Source organism: Sorex araneus, chromosome 1 (genome assembly GCF_027595985.1).
Source record: "Sorex araneus isolate mSorAra2 chromosome 1, mSorAra2.pri, whole genome shotgun sequence".
In the NCBI taxonomy this organism is placed as follows: Eukaryota; Metazoa; Chordata; class Mammalia; order Eulipotyphla; family Soricidae; genus Sorex; species Sorex araneus.
In genome coordinates this window covers 76757079-76778319 of record NC_073302.1, presented here as the reverse complement: position 1 = coordinate 76778319, position 21241 = coordinate 76757079, and the positions used below count along the sequence as shown (strand labels likewise).

At 44.0% G+C, this 21241-nt stretch overlaps 1 pseudogene; it reads right to left on the bottom strand.

Annotated features, from left to right (window-relative positions):
- Window positions 1-4910: 4910 nt before the first annotated feature.
- On the bottom strand, window positions 4911-5655 carry LOC101541914 (nascent polypeptide-associated complex subunit alpha-like; annotated as a pseudogene).
- Window positions 5656-21241: the final 15586 nt, after the last annotated feature.

Below are 21241 nucleotides of genomic sequence, written 5' to 3'. Positions count from 1 at the left end.
GTTTACAGGGCCCCTGTGCCTCTCTCTGTAAGAGGGATCTGTAAAACTCAATAGCTACCATGCTCACGACTGATCTCCATAGGCTTGGATGAGCCTCACCCATGAGTGAATCTCCTGACAAATCCAGGTATAAGGGACTTGTGACTGAAATCTCCAGGCTCGCATGGAGGCAGGCAGGAATGGGTGACCTGTCCCCATCTCCCTGTGCTTCTGGTAGCCTGGCAGTCACTGCCTCTGGCTAGTAACAAATAAGCTGATTAATCACCAATCTAGAGACTCACAAATAAATTTCTCAGAAGAGAGAAACATGAGAGCAATACCAGACTCCAAAGTCACCATCTAATTAAAAAAATTAAATTGACCTCAGCTGTATAATTAAAAATTTTAGAATTCGTGCAGCATGCAGCTACATTCACAGCCATGCAACATCTCATACTCTATACCGCTGATATACCAAGAGTAGCACACTACATTTAATGGGGTGTAAAGTAGAAGAGGGATTAAAATGCACACACACACATATAAGCACACAAGTCTCTGTCTTTAACAACATGTTAGTAATATCTTATATAAGGGTTTAATAGCTCCAATGTGAAATACCACAATCTTTACACACTTTCCTCTAAGGAAACTTTTTTGAATGATTTTAGTGGATTATGCATAACAAGCAATACAAAATAAATTATTTAGTCCTGCTTTGGGGGCAAGATTTTGGGGTTGGGGTGGAAACATTTGAAATATGGTGGTGGGAAGGTATGATGGTGGCGGGATTTTGTTGGAATATTAAACACAATAAATTATTGTGAATAACTTTATTAAAAAATAAAATTTTATAAAAGAGGGGCCCACAGGCAAGGGGGCCAAAGCACTGCAGAGTCAACCACCCTGCCACAGATGCCCTGCGGTGAGGCTCTCCCGAGCAGACCTCTGAGGAGAGGCTGTGGTGACCTGTGAGTCAGCCCAGAAAAAAAGGAGACTACTTAGTTTGGTCCAGGTCAGAGTATCACAACGAATGAAAACAAAACAAGTAGTCATTCAACAGTACTTATTCAGGAAATATGTCTTGAGCCCCTACTATGGGGTGAGCTGTATGCCAGGGGCTGGGAATGGAACAACAAGGAGGACAAAAGGAAGGAGTTCACATTTTGTAGAGGAAACAGCCAAGGCAGCCAGACAACAAACAAGCTGGTACATAAGTGAGTGGAGAAAATCCAGGGGAGGGAGAGTGGGGCACACTGTGTTCAGAAGGGAAGGATGCAGAGGGAGGGAAAGGCTGGTGGCCATGTCTGGAGGGCTGAACACACAGAGAGGCTGCCCCTTCCTTTGTCATGAGTCAGAAAAGGGAACAAATGGAGACCAATGGAAGGAAAATTGTGGGATTTGGTAGTCCCAGAACATTTCCTGGTGACAACTGTTATTGTTATTGTCCACCTAACTAACAGAATCATTCTGGATCCTGCATGCCACAGAAGCCATGGACCAGTAACAGATAAGCATATCCATTTCTCCATACTTGCTTCCTCACAAAGGACAATGACACCAACACACAGGATTTGTCAGGAGGAGTCACTGAAGCACTACATTTACACATATTCCATTAATGTGTACCACTGTGTCTAGAAATAATTCCCCAGGTAATGTTTTATTTGTGAATCTACTATTTGTTTGGATAATACTCAGTATGTTCAGGGGTTATTACTGGCTCTGAACACAAGTATCACTCCTGGAAGTGCTCAGGGGGAGGTTGAGTATTGATGGGATGTTGAGTATTGAACTCAGGTTGGCTGTATACAAGGCAAGTGTCCTACCTACTGTACTGTCTCTTAGCCCTGGTAGTGCATCTACTTTTATTTGTAAAAACCAACAAAACTAAGAACTCAGAATGATAAAGTCTATTCTTAATTTTCCTGGGAGGTTTCTTTCATTTTTCAGAAGTGACAGACACTTAAAATCTTCCCCTGCTGCTTTTCATTCTCTCTGCAGGATCAGGGGTTGCCATCCTTTCCAGCTACATGTTTTCCTACAGGAAGTTCTTCCACAAAGCAGAGAAAATCAACTTTTACAACTGGGGAGCTGAAAGAAGATAGGACATATGTGGGTTAGGTGGGATGCTGAGCTGATCTGGAAGATCTTTAATTGTCGAGTGTGCACACATGGTCTCTTTAAGGCAGCACAAGACAGAAGTTAACAAGAGAGTGATTCAGAATCCTCTTTATGCTTTGATGCCAAACACACTCCACTCTAGCTCTGCAATTAGGTCCAAATTCCGGAGTTCACCTATGCTTCTCTGGGCTGCCTCAGAACCTGTGTCTCAGTTAACAGGTTAAAGATCCTTGTTTAAGTCACCTAACAGTCTATGTCCTCCTGAGCCCACATGTGTCCCACAATACAACACACACATACATAAACACACACACAGAGGATCAGGGAGTGCCCATCATATCCAGCTACATGTTTTCCCACAAGGGGCTCTTCCATAGAGCAGAGAATGTCAACTCTGAGCAAGTCCAGTTCTGAAGTTATTCAGAGCAGAAGCATAGCCAGTGTTGATGTTTGAATCACTGTTCTGTCATCAATGTTTTCTCATCTGCGAAGATCCTCTTCTAAATATACTGCCAACAACCACATCACAGCTTGGAGACAGGAGAAAGTAGCCTTAAAAACACAATATTGAAGCTTAGAAACTTCCCTCCTCTTATGTATACTGCAGTCCATATCTACAAAGTCCAAACAAACTCTTAAGCTTCTAGGAAACTGTCTTTCTAGTGCCAGCCTATGCTACTGCAATGACTAGAGCCCTCCTAGCCCCTACCTACAGATCTGCAAAAAGGATTCCTAAGATTCCAGTCTGGGTGTTGTTGCATCATGTTTTCAATGTCCTTTGACCTTGAGGTTTACAGTGGCTTTCTACAGTAGTCCAAGCTGCAAAGTATTTGGGAACATCTGGGGTTACTTTGGATTTTGGGGCCATGCCCAGTGGTGTTCAAAGGTTAACTCCTGTCTCTGTATTCAGAGGTCAATATTGGAAAGCTAAAGGGTACACAGTTGTCTTAGGTTTGTCTAAGCCATATACCCCTGCCTTGGCATGAGTTATGGGTCAGGCTCTGATGAGGCACACAAATCTGTTCTAGACAAGCCAAATCTGAAAATACTGATCTTTTATTAGAGGAATATAATTTTAAAAGTATTATTAAAAATTATGTGTTAATACTTTTAAAATGTACATAAAATAGGTAAATCCTACAAAAGTAAAATTTAGTATAAGAAAAGAGAAGAAAATTTTTTATTTTAAATTTTGGCCCACACCTGGTGGTGTTCAAGGGCTGTTTCTGGGCTCTGCGTTCAGAGGTCACTACTGGTTTACTCAAGGGACTGTACGGGATGCTGAGCAGCAAAAGCCAAGTTGCAAGGCAAGCACTCTATCCACTGTACTATCACTCCTGCCCAAAGAAGAAAAAATTAAAAAAAATTTTTATTGAATCACCATGAGAACAGTTACAAAGCTTTCAGGTTTAAGTCTCAGTCATACAATGATCAAATACCCATCCCTTCACCAGTACACATGTTCCACCACCAAGAATCCCGGTATACTCCCCATCCCACCCCCCACCTTGCCTGTGTGGCAGATGATTTTCAGTTTACTCTCTCTTAACTTTGATTATATTCAATTTTCAACAGAAAACCCACTATTATTTAGGATTTTCCCCCCAACAATCAGACCTGCTGAAAAGGCATCATTTGATAATTTGTTTTCTATTGCTGGTAATGAAGAATATATGATTTGGATTTCTGGTATTTTAGTAATTAAGTCCATAGTGATTTTTGCCAGAAGCTACTGGGTTCCGAAATTGGTTTGTGTACCTCTGGAATCATGGCCGTTCAGGAGCATGTTCTGGGCAGCTGCTCAGGGTCTTGTCTGCGCGGGGAGCAGCGCCAGTACCGCCCCCCCATCCCAACATTTCCCGTGCGCTCGTCCCTGCAAACTCGTACCTCCATCCAATGGGCTCTGAAAGATGGCGGTCGCCATGCCGCTGCCGCTGAAAGGAAAGGCCAAGGGACAAAAAACTTTCCCCTTCCAGGGTGGTACAGGGCTGTAGTTTAGTTCACAGTCTAGAGGCATTTCTGCAAGAAGCCACTGGCTTCCGAACTTGGTTTGTGTGCCTCTAGGGCTCTCTCTCACTAGTTTTGGGCATTATATTTTGCTTGAATACACCACCATTCAAGCCTGCCTTCTAGGGGCAGATGCTAGATCATCTATTTTCTATTGCTCACTTTGTATATCAAGAAAGGTCACGTGGTGCATAAGTGACCATGCAGTTTGGAGAAATAGTACTGGTCCCCACGTACCGGAGCCATGTTTGTAGAAACTCAGTTTCACCAGGATTCCATCTGGAGAAGGCAGAAAGACTGCACCTCTTGCATGTGGGGCACTTCGGTGTTATCAGCTCGGTTTGGGGCAAGGAGGATTCTCTGGTGTTGCGTTGCCCACCGGCCAGAATTCTTCACTCCCAAAGAAGAAAATTTTAAGGAAAAATATGAGTAGGCTATACAGGTGTGTTTTATATAAATAAAGGGAATATTAGACTTACATTAGAAAATATATATAGTTTATATGGGCTGGAGCGATAGCACAGCGGTTGGGCTTTCACCTTTCATGCGGCCAACCCGTGTTCGATTCCTCCACCCCTCTTGGAGAGCCCGGCAAGCCAAGGAGAGTATGGAGCCCACACAGCAGAGCCTGGCAAGCTACCTGTGCGTATTGGATATGCCAAAAACAGTAAAAATAAGTCTCTCAATGAGAGACGTTACTGGTGCCCGCTCGAACAAGTCAGTGAGCAACGGGATGACAGTGACAGATATATGACATCATGTATGTCTGTAATAAAATTTTTTTTCATCCAATAAGAAGCCATAACTTTATTAATGATAGAAACAGTACAAATTTCAAACCAAGCTGCAGTTACTCTTTTGAAACACCAAAAAAAGTGTCTCCATTTTTCCAGATGGCTATATTGTTAATTCCATAATAACATTTACAATATCATTACTGTTGTTCTTCAGGGCTCGGACTGCCTTTGCTCTCGACACATTTGCTTGTGATACGACCAATTCAATATCCTTAACTTCCACACCCGTTTCATCAACCTCTTCCTCTTCACTCTCCTCTTGTACAGTTGGAGTCTGGGTGTTTTCTTGCATGTTTGACAGAGCTTCACCTTGAACTTTGAATTTCTCGGCAGCTGCTAGCTGTGCTTGTTGAGGTAAATCTTCGATCTTTGCTTCCCCAAAGGCTATGTAGGTATCTGAAGCTGGGCTCTTACAGATATCTGGCTTTATGATGACAAAGAGGATATTCTTAGACTTTCGGATTGTGACTCTAGTAACCCCTGTAACCTGTGGAAGACCCAGTTTGGACATAGCCTTCCGCGCCTTCTTTTCACTTCGGCTCTGTTTTGCTTTACTGACTGGTTCTTCATCGATGCCAGCTGCTGCCGCCCGCTGAGCTTGCTGTGTGGTTGCCTGTATGGAATCCTGTTCCTCGAGTTCTGGTACTGATTCACCACTGTCAGATTCTGTTCCAGATGCTGTCTCAGCCTGGGGCTGTGGCTACTCCTGGTTGGTGGCAGGGACGGTTTCTGTGGCTTCACGGGGCATTTTGTGCGGGGAACGCGGAACCGAGATGGCGGCAGAAAGAGAATGAGCGAAAGTGTAATAAAAATTTCTATGGATAAAAATCTGACCAGACTTAGAACATTCAGTATAAATGCTAATTTGTTATTGAAAATATGTAAAATGCGTTAGCAAGCTAGGAGTAAACATACCTTTCTTAAAATAGAGAGCAAACCATACAAGCCATGAGTTTAATGCCATACTCAGTGCCAAGTTCTGAGAAATGTGTCTTGTCTTTTAAAGAATCTAATGCTTCTTGCAAAACTGGTTTCAAGGTTCACTAAGCTGTTGCCTGTCCATAAAGCTCTATATGCTTCCTTCACATCTGAATGATAATCTAGCTGGATAATGTTCTTCGTGAGACTTTCATTTTATTGACTTTTTGTACTACATCCCTCCATTTTCTTCTGCCTCGTAGAGTCTCATTTGATAGATCTGCTGTACATCTTATGGGATTTCCTTCGTATCTAACTTCCTTTTTTGAGCTTGGTGCTTTTAATATTCTGTCTTTGTCTTTGGATTTTATCGTTCTGAGTATAACGTGTCTCAGAGTTTTCCTATTTGAATCTATTTTTACAGGGCCTCTTGCACTTGATTGCCTGCTTTTCTCAACTCTGGGAAGTGATTAATTTAATTATCGATTCTTCATCAAGTTCACCTTCTTCAGGGATTTTGATGCTTCTTATACTGTTCTTCTTGAACCCATCTCATAGTTCTTTGGTATGCTGTTCATTTTTAAAAAGATTTTTCTCCTGTTCTTTTCTAGAAATTTCCTACATCTCACCTTAGAGCTCAATGATTTTTCTCCGCTTCTGTTATCTTGATGCTCAGACCTTCTAAGAATGGTTTTTTGTAATATCACTTAGCATACTTTTCATTTCTGATCATAATTTTCTCATTTGTACTTTGCTACTTGTGCCATCATTATTTTGAGCTCATTAAATATCTTCACTGTGGTGTCATAGAAATCTTTCTCTGAGAATTTACAGAGCTGGTTGGTATGATTTGAGCTTTCTGTGTAACTGTTTTTGCTTGTACACTTGGGCTTGTACATGTCTTCCTCATTGGGTCTGCATTGCTCCTGCTGTGCTGAAAGTAAATCAATTTTGTTGGTCCCTCTGGGAGTTCCTGAAGGACTGAATTGGGAACTGTTCTTTTTCTTCACTGCCCTTCTTCACCCACTGAAAGAAAATGACTGAGTAGTATGAGATTTGGTGAGTAGAGTTGTCACATGGTCACATACGCTCCAGGAGTTGTGAATTGGATCCATTGTATGTCAGAGGTCAGGCATGGAAGCTGCCAAGACCTAACCAGAAGGGAGGGATAGATGTCTCCATTCTGAAAAGGGTCCAGAGATGCCAGCTAGGAAATTAGTCTCACCTGGAAGGGTGGGGAAGCAGGCAGATGTGTGGCAGTGAAAGAGGTCAGGCATGGAGACTGCTGGTACCTAACTGGAATGGAGGGGCAAGTCAAAGTAGTTTTAAATGCCCTGTAGCCAATAGGAAGAGGTGATGACTTATGTACCAAATCATGTAGTTCAATTAGATAAAGCAGGACTGAAGGACCAGCTTGTGGGCCTGAGCGCATTCTCTGCAGGTGGGAGGCCTAAGTTCCACCCTCAGCACTACATGTTCCCCCAAGCACTGTCCTGCGAGTACTGCCACACAGCACCTGAAGTCCTGCTGCTTGGCCCTGGCTGACGACAGGGCAAATAAAAATGCTTCTCACAGGCTGCCTGCAGCCTGTATACCCTTGCTAAAGGGACCACAAATGACACTATAATAGTCTAATGGCCCATGGCAGAGAAGGGTTCCTCAGCCCTGCCATAAAGGCAAGACAAGGAAAAGTCAGAACAATTGTCAGGATTGTCAGCCAAGGAACATGAGTCTGGAATCACCCAAGGAGACACATCCAAGGAATTTCCTGGCTTCTATTTCACTCCTTGACACAAGCAGCAATACCCTATATGCCCTTTATTATTCTTTACTCAGCTGTCCTTGAATTTGTAAGCCAGTGTAGGTAGGTTGTTGATTAACCAGTAAAAGCAATGTTTGCAAAAACTTGAAAAAGGCTAGACAGAGGGTGCATGGGCTCCACCCTGCACGGCCAAGCTCTGTCTTCTTTCCTGTATCCTTCACTCACCTGCTCCACTGTCCTCTCCTTTCCCAGGCAACTGAGTGTATCAGGTCCTGCAGTGAAGAGTCCCCCAACAGCAGCTTGCTCCTGGACAGAAATAATATTTCCTACTCTCGAGAGCGCCAGGTGTGGACCTGAGGAAATGCCTTCAGCTCATTTGGGTTCTGGGTCCTAGTCCTGCCTCTAATCCTATAGAGAGACCTGGGCCCAAACCACCTGGGCCCAAGCCCACTCTGGTTTATCAGAACATTCAGCTTCGGTGCCACAAACACATCTGCCAGTCACCTCCCATGCTGGGATCTGGAAGGGGCAGAAGCTGTGTTAGGGCAGAACTCAAACATTGGGGATCTTCAACACTTTGGGACATCATCTGTTCTCAAAAGCCAGTGCCAAGGAGGGATGGTGAAAATAGGGAATTCAAGTGTGGTCATTGGAGTAAACAATCTCAAAACCATGCTCCTTATAGTTAAATTCCTGGCAACACATTGTGGTCTGAGCCTCCCCAAGAATGATATCTGAGAGAAGGGAGGGAGGGAGAGAAGGAGGAAGGGAGGGAGGGAGGGCCATAACCCAAAATTTCCCTGGGCTGGGACATTTCTAGTTCATGGTGGGGTCTCACCCAGAGCCCTTGTCTTCCAGGCACAGTTTTTCCTTTACTTGTATCACTTATATCACTTGTCAATCCGTTGATCTTTGATTTCCTCGAGTGGACGCCAGTAATGTCTCCATTTTTCCCTGTCGTGTGCTAGTGTAGCCCAATGATATCTGCTCGCTCCAGGAATAGGAAGACCCTCAAATTGTTCATTTCATTTGGATTTTGAAGAAGTCTGATCACTTCATTGGTGGGTGGCCACGCGGTCTTTTGACGTACCATGGAATCCAGTCGGTAACAGCTCTAGTCCAGTCTCTGAATCGCATCACATTCTGGCCCATCTGATTTTTGACGCCTTGGCAAATGAGACAGCATCCCTGATTCTTGACCATCGACGGAGGTCGGAACTCCGGATTCCTTCTCTCACTTGAGTGAAATGTGATACTCCAAGCATAGCTCTTTTGATTCCTCTTTAGGATACCAGAATAATGTTTTCATCCTGTTTTCGTAAGGCCCAGGTCTCTGAGGTGTATGTTAGTGCAGGAAGAACGATGGAGTCAAAAAGATGTGCCTGGAGCCGGAGGTTCTTTGTCCTCTTAACCACTTCTTCGATGTTCTTGAAAGCATTCCACGCTGCTCTCTTCCTCCTGCGCAGTTCTGGCTCCAAGTCGCTCCTCATGTTGAGTTCTTGACCCAGGTACACATAGCTGGTGCATTCAGAAATGCTCTTTCCATTGAGAGCAAATGGAATGTCAGGGACTAGTTTGTTTTTCATTGACATCGTTTTGCTGAGATTCAGCTGCAGTCCAACCTTTCCACACTCACGGTCTAAGTCAGCCAGCATTTGTGCCGCTTGGCTAATGTTTGGTGTTATGAAAACGATGTCATCATTGAAGCGGAGGTCGTGTAGTTGCTGACCATCTATCTTCACTCCCATTCCTTCCCATTCCAGTAATTTCATGATGTTCTTGAGGGTGGCACTGAAGAGTTTCGGTCAAATGGTATCATCCTGCCGAACCCTGCTCTTTATGTCAATGATCACTTCCTTGTAGAATGGTGAGATCCTGGTGGTGAATCCATAATACAGCTTGCGGAGGATCTTGATGTACTGAGTTTGAACGCCTTTTTGGCTAGGGCTTCGATGACCACTTCAGTCTCAACAGAATCGAAGGTCTTCTTTAAATTGATAAACGTTAGACATCTTGAACTCTCGCAAAACTTCAATGAGCTTGGTCACTGTGTGGATATGATCGATCATGTTGAATCCTTTTGGGAACCCGGCTTGCTCGCATGGTTGTCCTTCATCTAGTGTTCTCCCTATTCTATTCAGGATGACTCGAGTGAACAACTTGTAGATGACAGACAACAGGCAGATTGGGCAATAGTTGCTGATGTCGTGGATGTCTCCCTTCTTGTATAACAGAACGGTCCTGCTGGTTTTCCATTGGGATGGAATCTTGCATTCAGACAGGTAGCATGTGAAGAGCTGAGCCAGTGTATTTATGAGTACTGGAGGCAGTACTTCAGGTCTGACCTTATCTGGACTGGGTGCTTTATGAATCTTTATTGACGAAATGGTGTGTCGGATTTCAGAAGGGAGGACGTTGGGATGACATATCCATCCTGCAGAATTTGGTATGGAGCAGGTGGGCGTGCTGTCAAAGAGATCTGAGTAGAAGTCATGAATAATACTCTCCATTGCCCTTCTGGAAGATGTGATAGATCCATCAGGACATCAGAGGGCAGTCATCTTGGTCTTGTAGTTGGCGAAGGACAGGCGAGCGTTGTGAATACTTTTCCTGGCTTCTGCTGCATCGGCCAACACTGCTGCTCTTTTCTCTTTGAGGTCTTCCTTTATCACTTCACTGCACAGCTTTGCAAGCTCAGAGGTTAGCTTGTGGTTTCCTGAGGCTCATGCCAAACCACGCTGGCGAATGAGCTTGAGAGTTTCCGAAGACAGGCGTTTGTTTGTGGCTTTTCCACTCTCGGCATTCTTCGCGCAGTCATGGAGGTGCTGAACCAGTGAATCGTATTCCTCGTAGATGTTGTCAACGACGGCATCTTCCCCCATTTCCTCAACAGTGCCAAAGAGCTCCCAGTTGGTGCTCATTCTGGGAGTTCTCTTCTTAAATTTTGCAGTCCTTTCTCCCCACTCTGTGAAGTAAAATTTTGCATGAAGGAGATGGTGGTCCGATCCTGTTTGGAATTTTGGGACAACAGCGATATTGGTCAGGCAAAACCTTCGATTGAATATGTGGTCAATTTCTTTGTGGAACTTTCCACTGGGAGACTCCCATGTCCAAAGTTTAGATTCGGCCTTCTGGAACTGTGAGTTACCATGGATGGTCTTGGTCGACATGATGAACTCAGGCAGTCTCTCACCCTGTTTGTTCCATTCTAGGCCATGGTACCCAATGTGGAGTTCTTCGAGCCAACTTCTCAGTCCTATCTTGGCATTAAAATCACCAACAATGATCTTGTAGGTTTGGTCTTCTTCATAGAACTTCTCCTGCTCCATGTAGAACTTCTCAATTTCTTCTTCTTCGTAGTTGGATGTTGGTGAGTAGATGACGAAGATAGAAAGTGCCAGCGGTGAGCCACATCTATTCAAGTGTAATCGTCTGATTCGGGTTGTTAGGCACTTGAATGAATCATTGGTCATGCCCAAGTTCGTGTTGATAAGGACACCAATACCACTGACGCCTCTGTTGTCACATATTCCAAGGAACAGTTCTTCTTTAGTGTCGAAAATGACATGATTTGATTGATGCCTTCTAGTTTTGGTCAGACCAATAATGTCATACTTGATCTTCTGTGTTTGCACCATCAGGTTCTTGATGTATGCTTCTGATGCCAGCGTACATGCGTTGAAAGTACAGACAGTCATTTTAATCTTTCTTCATTTTGGCAGACTAGTTCATCCCTGAGATTTTATCATTCTCTCCTTATTCATACTTCTTAACGTTGCTGTATTGGGGCCTCTTTCGGTGTCAGGCAAATGAGGCCCATTGTTGTTACTGTTTTTGTTATATAGAATATGCTATGGATAGCTTGCCAGACTCTGCCGTGCAGGCAGGGTACTCTCAGTAGCTTGCCAGGCTCTCCAAGAGGGATAGTGGCTTTTAGGGCAGCCTCCAATCGCCCTTATAGCTGTTCCCATGGTTCACACCATCTTTGTAGCCCATCAAGTATGGTGCGAAAATTATGGAAAACAGGTATTAAGTGTCTTATGCTGTGTCGCATAGCCGCAAAGTGGCCACACCGTTTGGAAAGCGGTGTGGAGCCTAGCAGTGGCTGGGTAGTGGAGGTAGTGGAGGTCTGCTGGTGAGGTATTTATCTTGTTAATTAGCTGATAACTGTAGGTAAAATAGATTACCAGAAAGAGCAGTTTTTCTCAAGTTTTTAAAGCAGAGTGTGGACCTAAAGCCTGAAAAATGAAAACCTTGTGTTTATATTTCACTTCATGAGAATTTTGATGAGTAGCCTTCCCCACCAGCTTCTCATCAAACATGGACACACTCAGCTCCATGGGCACCGGGCCATCTCTCCCTGCCACAGGCCAGGCTGCTCACACCCCCCAGCAAGGCAGGTATGCTGCAAAGACAAAAACAGGAAAAGAAAAAAGCTGGTCTGTCCTCTCCTAGACTAGAAAAGCAGAAATTCAGGAGACTAGAGAAAAGGACTCTTGGGCTGAGAAAAGGCCTTCCGATCTGGGCCTGCCTCCCCACAGCTGCAAGTCAACTCTCCTGGTTTACAGAAAACTATGAACCTGCCTGGATAAACCCCTGGGCCCCCAATGACTGTCAGCTGAGATGTCAAAGGTAGGGAGGCCCTTGGGGTCACTGTGGAAAGATGAAGGTTTCAGGCATTCAGTGTTCCAACACCACCACCACCACCACCAGAGTGTCAGCATCTGTCCACCATTGTTTCTAGATCTCCCTGCACCTCACAACCGCCATCCCAATCTTTTGGCAAACTCAATTCTGTAGGCCAATTCTCAAGGTCTGTTTTCATTGCCCATTGGTTATTCTTTTACTATGTTTCTTTCTATTCCACAGATGAGAGATCATTCTGTGTCTATCTTCTTCCTCTGATTCAATTCACTAAGGGTGATGCCTTGCATTCATTCCTGTGGCAGTAAGTTGCAGAATTTCATCCTTTCTTAGAAGCTGAGTAGTATTCCATTTTGTATCCATATCACAATTTCTTTCCTGACTCATCTGTACTTGGCTATGGCTGTTTCCAGATCTTGGCTATTATGACCAGTGTTGCAATAAACATAGGAGTGCCAATATCCTTCCAATTAATGCTTGTGTGGTATTGTGATAAATGCCTAGCAGTGGAATCGCCAATCACATGGAAGCTCAATTCTTTACTTTTTTGAAAAGTATCCATACTGTTTTCCAAGAGGCTGAGCCAGACATTCCCAGTAGTGGATGAGGGAGCCTTTCACCACATGTCTCCACGAACAGTGGTTACTTTGAAAGTCATTTCACACCTTCACTACTATCTTTTTCTGTCAGCAGGACACTGTTTATATGTTTCCAGGGATGATCCAGATGTGCCCTCTGCCCTCAGTCAGACTGAAAGCTGGTAGCAAAGTCCACTGGGTGAGCAACTTCCAAGAGTGCAGGTCAGGGGAGATGGAAGGAAGACAGTTGAGACTAGTAAGGCTGTGCAAAGTGACTAACATTACAGACAGGAGTCGAAGGAAACCTGAGGAAGGAAGGCTGAGGGACCAAAGTGGAAACACCCAGGAAGCATAGAGCCATCAACTGTGCAGATCAAACTGGAGCCTGGTTCTCCTGGGTCCCAATCCCAACTTCCACCAGTCTGGTGGTGATGTGACTTTGCCAGGCAGTGAATTCATCCTTCCGAGTCTCCTTTTCGTCTCCTGTTGACAAGAACTTCTATCTGATACCCTGGTTCCTGTCCTCTGCATCACTTACCAATGGTTGGAGTTAGAGAATTCCCATAATAGAGAACCAAATAGAGAGTTCTAGTCATAGAAAACCAGTGTAAGTAGAAGGAGGCCATGCCTTAAATGTGCTAAGCCTGATACCTGCCCAGAGAAAGGCTCCCTACACATAAGCTGCCTTTGCATTTGGGGTCCCACTGAGCAATCCTATCTGGATGCAGCAATCCTGTTTGGATATAGATTTCTCATCTCAAGGATTATGCACATTTCTTGGTATATCTTCAATACTCACTGTAACAGAGTCTTTTTACCTTAATCAATGGCTGAACAAATAGTAGTACCTCTACATTATTAAAAATAAATTATTATTTTGAACAACTTATGAAAAATTTAAAAAATTAAAAATATTTTTAAAAAATGTGGAGTTCATGTTTGCTTCAAGCAGCTTAATCAGAATCAGTGGCTGAATAAATAGTACTCAGTCACTGTATCACTGTCATCCCCTGGTTCATCAATTTGCTCAAGCGGGCACCAGTAACGTCTCCATTCATCCCTGTCGTGTGCTAATGTAGCCTGATGGCATATTGGGTGCTCTTTCAGGATCAGGGGAATGAGGACAATCGTTGTTACTGTTTATGGCATATTGAGTACGCCACGGTTAGCTTGCCAGGCTCTGCCATGCGGGCGGGGTATTCTCTGTAGCTTGCCAGCCTCTACGAGAGGGATGGAGGCTTTTGGGGTGGCCTCTAATCGCCTTTACAGGTGTGTCCAATCTATTGAATGTAAGCTTTTGGCCAACTGGTATGTAGTAACAATTTGCACACTGACAAACATGCACCTGACTACATCTCTGGGCAGCACCTGGGACATCTGCAGCCTCAGGTTGATCTCACTGAGGTTGATGGGGTGCGGCTAAATGTTGTTGAGCAGCTGGCAGAGCAGGACCCTATTGCAGAGGGTCTGTTTCAGGTTGAACACCTGCGCCGAGTCTCAGGTCACCCAGTGGTTGGTTGACAGCATCCCGCAGTGGATGAGCCACAGTGCACACTGCCGCCACAGCTCTATGTCCGATGGTGCTGCACCTTGGCACAACTGGGGCAGGTGGTGACACTGCGACCGCCATTGAGGTTTCTTCATGCCCCACCAATGTCATTCTGTCCTAATCTTGCAAAACAGCCAATGATGTCCATCAGAAATCACACATAGAGTTCCAGCAGGAATCACGCGTAGAGTTCCATGCCTGGCATGCTAAGCTACGTGCTATCTAAGGCGAGATGGTGAGCTGGGCTCAGGAGAGCACAAGGGGTTCGGGCGGCATTGGCACCATCTTTTCTCCAATCAAATATGGTGTGGTAATTATGGAAAATGAGTAGGAAGTGTCTTATTTTGTGGCCACGTGGCTTAGGAATGTTCACGCATGCGTGACACGTGGCCCGAGTGGGTGGGGAGCAGCCTGGATCATGGCAGCAGTTGGGAGATGGAGGTTGGCTGCTGGGGCTGGGTCCCTTGGGGTGGGGAGGGCTCTCACCCGCCCACCTCTGGGGCGCCCCGAGTTAAAACAGCCTGATGTGGAGTCTGGTGTTATGGTTATGAGGGCCTCATTTTATGCTCCCTTCTGGGAGAAGCAGCCCTGAGTAAAAATAGTACTCTACATTAAAAAAAAAAAAAGAAGAAGAATGGCCCACCTCCACATCTACACAAAAAAAGAACAATGTGATCCTAAATCTTCCTAGGTGGATCCAGTCTATGGGCTGAAAACTCTGAGGCCTTCTTAGAAATGGGAGTGGGCATATTCTCTTTTCTGCTTCAAGGCACAGCAACCCACAGCCATATCCAACACATTCCAACTTAGGAATGGTCTAGCTCCACAACCAAACCTTACCAAGCTGCCAAGCCACCAAACTGTTCCAGCTCCACAGCTCTTGGACTGCACTGCCACACTCTTAGTCAAGTAAAGTCACAGCAAATCTCATGGGAAAGCTGCATAGAGGACCACGCTCCTCGAGTGAAAATAACACAGAAGGTTCAATGAGCACCAATCAGGCCAATAAATCCTCAGAGAATGATTTCAGTAACACCTTGTGAGATATAACAATCATCACAAACTGACTTTTATTTTTTTTATACTTAGTTCTTTTATTGAAATGTCAGATTTGCTCCGATCATTAGCAATAAAACAAGATTATGAGTATTTAGTGTTTTTTTAAAAATTATAATGAGTTTGAGAGTTTCCAAAGACAGGCGTCTGTTTGTGGCTTTCTCACTCCGGCATTCTTTGTGCAGTTATGGAGGTGCTGAACCAGTCAATCTTATTCCTTGTTGATGTTGGCAAGGACGGCATCTTCCCACGTTGTCGCGATGGTGCCAAAGAGCTCCCAGTTGGTGGTTATTCTGGGAGTTCCTTTCTTTTATTTATTTTAAATTTATTTATTTTTAATTAGTGAATTATCGTGAGGGTACAGTTACATATTTATACATTTTTGTGCTCATGTTTCCCTCATACAAAGTTTGAGAAACTATCCCTTCACCAGTGCCCATTCTCCACCACCAGTAAACCCAGCATCCCTCCTACCTTCCCAAATCCCATCTCCCCCCACCTCACCCCGCCACTGTGGCAGGGTATTTCCTTTTGTTCTCTCTCTCTAATTAGGTATTGTGGTTTGCAATAAAGGTGTTGAGTGGCCACTGTGTTCAGTCTCTAGTCTACATTCGGCCCGCATCACCCTTTCCCCACATAGCCTCCGACCGCATTATACTTGGTGATCCCTTCTCTGAGTTGCCCTCTCCCCAGAATGTGAGGCCAGCCTCCAAGCCATGGAGTCAACCTCCTGGTACTTATTTCCACTATTTTTGGGTGTTAGTCTCCTACTCTGTTATTCTATATTCCACAGATGAGTGCAATCTTTCTATGTCTGTCTCTCTCTTTCTGACTCATTTCACTTAGCATGATACTCTCCATGCCGATCCACTTATATGCAAAATTCATGACCTCCTTTTTTCTAACAGCTGCATAGTATTCCGTTGTATAGATGTACCGAAGTTTCTTCAACCAGTCATCTGTTCTAGAGCACTCGGGTTTTTTTTCCAGATTCTGGCTATTGTAAACAGTGCTGCAATGAACGTATAAGTGCAGATGTCATTTCGACTATACTTTTTTGCTTCTCTGGGGTATATTCCCAGCAGTGGTATTGATGGGTCAAATGGGAGCTCAATTTCTAATTTTTTGAGAAGCGTCCATATTGTTTTCCAAAAGGGCTGAACCAGTCGGCATTCCCACCAGCAGTGTAGAAGGGTCCTTTTCTCCCCACATCCTCTCCAACAGTGGTTGCTTTTGTTCTTTTGGATGTGTGCCATTCTCTGTTCTGTGAGGTGGTATCTCATGGTTGTTTTGATCTGCATCTCCCTGATGATTAGTGATATAGAGCACTTTTTCATGTGCTTTTGGCCATTCGTATCTCTTCCTTGGGAAAGTTTCTGTTCATTTCTTTGCCCCATTTTCTGATAGGGTTGGATGTTTTCTTCTTGTAGAGTTCAACCAGTGTTTTATATACCATTAATATCAACCCCTTATCTGATGGGTATTGTGTAAATATCCTTTCCCATTCTGTAGATAGTCTGTATTCTGGTCACTGTATCTTTTGCAGTGCAGAAGCTTTTTAGTTTAATGTAGTCCCATTTGTTGATCTCTGTTTCCATTTGGTTGGCCAGTTGCATGTCATCTTTGAAGATACCTTTATCTTCAATATCGTGGAGGGTTTTGCCGACCTTGTCTTCAATGTACCTTATGGTTTGTGGTCTGATGTTGAGGTCTTTAATCCATTTTGATCTGACTTTTGTGCATGGTGTCAGGTCGAGGTCTAAGTCCATTCTTTTGCATGTGGTTGTCCAGTTGTGCCAGCACCATTTGTTAAAGAGGCTTTCCTTGCTCCACTTCACATCTCTTGCTCCCTTATCAAAGACTAGATGATCATACATTTCGGGTTGTGTGTAGGGATATTCCACCCTGTTCCATTGGTCTGCGGCTCTGCCTTTGTTCCAGTACCATGCTGTTTTAATTGTTACTGCTTTGTAATAAAGTTTGAGGTTGGGGAGGGTGATGCCTCCCATCGTCTTTTTCCCAAGAATTGTTTTAGCTATCCATGGGCGTTTGATGTTCCATATGAATTTTAGGATTGCTTGATCCATTTCTTTGTAGAATGTCATGGGTATCCTTATAGGGATCGCGTTGAATCTGTATAATGCTTTGGGGATTATTGCCATTTTTACAATATTGATTCTCCCTATCCATGAGCAGGGTATCTGTTTCCATTTCCTCATGTCCTCTTTTATTTCATGGAGTAGCGTTTAATTGTTTTCTTTGTAGAGGTGTTTTACTTCCCTGGTTAAGCTGATTCCGAGGTACTTAGTTTTCTGGGTCACGGTTGTGAATGGGATTGCTTTTTTCATGTCCCTTTCCTCTGCCTCATTGTTTCATATAAGAAGGCCATGGATTTTTGGGTATTGATTTTGTAGCCTGCAACTTTACTGTATAAGTCTATTGTTTCTAAGAGTTTCTTAGTAGAGGCTTTAGGCTTCTATAGATGTAGTATCATATCGTGTGCAAATAGTGAGAGTTTGATTTCTTCCTTTCCTATCTGGATGCCCTTAATCTCTTTTTCTTGTCTAATAGCTATCGCAAGTACTTCCAGTACTATATTGAAGAGAAGTGGTGAGAGTGGGCATCCTTGTCTTGTGCCTGATCTTAGAGGAAAGGCCCTCAGTTTTTCCCCGTTGAGGGTAATGCTTGCCGTAGGCTTGTGATAGACGGCTTCGACTATCTTGAGGAAAGTTCCTCCAAACCCCATTTTTAAAAAAATTATTTTTAATTTTTTTAATTTTTAAAAAAATTTTATCACCCTGTGGAAAGTTACAGAGTTCTCAGGTTTATGTCTCAGTTATACCATATTCAAACACCATCCCTTCACCAGTGCCCATATTCCACCACCAAAATCCCCGGTATACCCCCCCCCCCACCCCAACTGTATAACTGATGAATTTCACTGTATTTTCTCTTCACCTTCATTACGTTCCATATTTCAACACAAAACTCACTATTGTTGTGGGAGTTATATCCCCAAACAAGATAACCCTAATAAGGAGGCATTTGATAATTAGTTTTCCATTAAAAGATTGTATGTTTTCAGGTTTGAGAAAAGGTCGCATGGCCGCATAAGCAGCCGCACGGCTCGGATGTGTCCCAGTCCCGAATCCGGGAGCCATGTTAGTTGCTGCTCAGTGTCGCCAGGGCTCCATCTGGAGAAGGTGTGCTGGCGGCACCTCCTCCTTCTGGCTCCCCGGTGTTGCTGGCCCTGATTCGGGTCCGGAGCATTGTCCGGGCCGTGTTGCTCACCAGAATGCCTGCCTCTTCTCTGTGGATTGTGGCAGCAAGATGGCGCCGAAGGTGGGTCGAGGGCGTGACTTCCGGCAGCCGGGACCACTTGGAGTTTTGGGCTGGCGCCGCCCCACTCCAGTGCCCCCCCCCCCCGCGGCTCAGATGTGTCCCAGTCCCGAATCCTGGAGCCGTGTTAGTTGCTGCTCAGTGTCGCCAGGGTTTCATCTGGAGAAGGTGTGCTGGCGGCACCTCCTCCTTCCGGCCCCCCGGTCCAAACACCATTTTGGTGAGGGTTTTCATCATAAAGGATGTTGGATCTTGTCAAATGCTTTCTCTGCATCTATTGATATGATCATATGGTTTTTATCTTTACTTTTGTTGATATGGTGGATTATGTTGATTGATTTCCGAATGTTAAACCATCCTTGCATCCCCGGGATGAATCCCACTTGGTCATCTTTTTGATGAGTTGTTGGATCCTATTTGCTAAGATTTTGTTGAGGATCTTCGCATCGGTGTTCATCAGGGATACTGGTCTATAATTTTCTTTGTTAGTGGTGTCTTTGTTTCCTTTTGGTATTAGGGAGATGTATGCTTCATAGAAACTGTTTGGGAGAGTTCCTATTTTTTCAATTTCCTGGAAAAGCTTGAGGAGAACTGGCAACAGGTCTTCTTTAAATGTTTGGAAGAATTCACCAGTGAAACTGTCTGGGCCTGGGCTTTTGTTTTTGGGGAGGTTTTTTTTTTTATTAGTTTATTTTTAATTAGTGAGTCAACGTGAGGGTACAGTTACAGATTTATACTTTTTTGTGCTCATGTTTCCCCCATACAAAGTTCGATAACCCATCCCTTCACCAGTGCCCATTCTCCACCACCAGAAAAACCAACATCCCTCCCACCCTCCCCAGTCCCGTCTCCCCCCACCCCACACTCCCACTATGGCAGGGTCTTCCCTTTTGTTCTCTCTCTCTCTGATTAGGTGTTGTGGTTTGCAATAAAGGTGTTGAGTGGCCATTGTGTTCAGTCTCTAGTCTATATTCGGCCCGCATCACCCTTCCCCCACATGACCTCCGACCACATTTTACTTGGTGGTCCCTTCCCTGAATTACCCAGAATGAGAGACCAGCCTCCAAGCCATGGAGACAACCTCCTGGTACTTATTTCCACTATTCTTGGGCGTTAGTTTTATAGTCTATTATTCTATATTCCACAGATGAGTGCAATCTTTCTATGTCTGTCTCTCTCTTTCTGACTCATTTCACTTAGCATGATACTTTCCATGCTGATCCACTTATATGCAAACGTCATGACCTCATTTTTTCTAACAGCTGCATAGTATTCCATTGTATAGATGTACCAGATTTTCTTCAACCAGTCATCTGTACTAGGGCACTCGGGTTTTTTCCAGATTCTGGCTATTGGCTACAGTGCTGCAATGAACATATAAGTGCAGATGGCCTTTCGACTATACTTTTTGGCTTTTCTGGGATATATTCCCAGCAGTGGTATTGCTGGGTCAAATGGGAGCTCAACCTCTAGTTTTTTGAGAATCGTCCATATTGTTTTCCAAAAGGGTTGAACTAGCCGGCATTCCCACCAGCAGTGTAGAAGGGTCCCTTTCTTTTTGGGGAGATTTTTATCACAGTTTCAATTTCCTTATCATTGATGGGTCTATTCAGGTATAGACCTTCAAAGTAGTCTCTAATGATCTTTTGAATCTCACTGGTTTCTGTTATGATGTCCCCCTTTTCATTTCTGATTCGATTTATTAGGGTTCTCTCTCTTTCTTTGTGAGTCTTGCTAGCGTTTTATCAATCTTATTTATTTTCTTGAAGAACCAGCTCTTTGTTTCATTTATCTTTCGGATTGTTTTTTTGGTTTCAATGTCATTAATTTCTGCTCTAATTTTTATTATTTCTTTCCTTCGGTCTAGTTTGGGTTCCTTTTTCTGGTCCTTTTCTAAGGTCTTGAGCCGTGAAGTCAAGCTATCTATGTGGGCCCTTTCTTCCTTCCTGAGGAATGCTTGGAGAGCTATAAAATTTCCCCTTAACACAGCTTTAGCTGCGTCCCATAGGTTTTGGTAGCTTGTGTCTTTATTCTTTATTCTCATTTGTTTCTAAGTATCTTTTGATTTCTTCCTTGATTTCCTTCCTGATCCACTCATTGTTCAACATTGAGTTAATTTCTAGGTGTTTGATTGGTTCTCCGTGTCGGTGAGTGGTTAGCTTCTATCTTCAGCGTATCGTGGTCTGAAAAGATGGTTGGTACAATTTCTATTTTTCCGATTCTATTGAGGTATGTTCTGGGGCCCAGTACATGGTCTATTTTGGAAAATGTTTTGTGTGTACTGGAAAAGAACGTGTATTCTTTCTTTTTGGTAGACTGTTGCAGTGCTTCATTCATCTCCTCTCTTAATTTATTGGATGTCTGTTCCATGGTTGCTTGGAGTACGTTGACTCTCCTCCAGATTTCAACTCTGAATTCTTTATCTGAGAGGTCTTAGATGTGATCAGCCCCTGTTGATGTTTCTGGAATCTTTTCTTCTCCCTCTCTT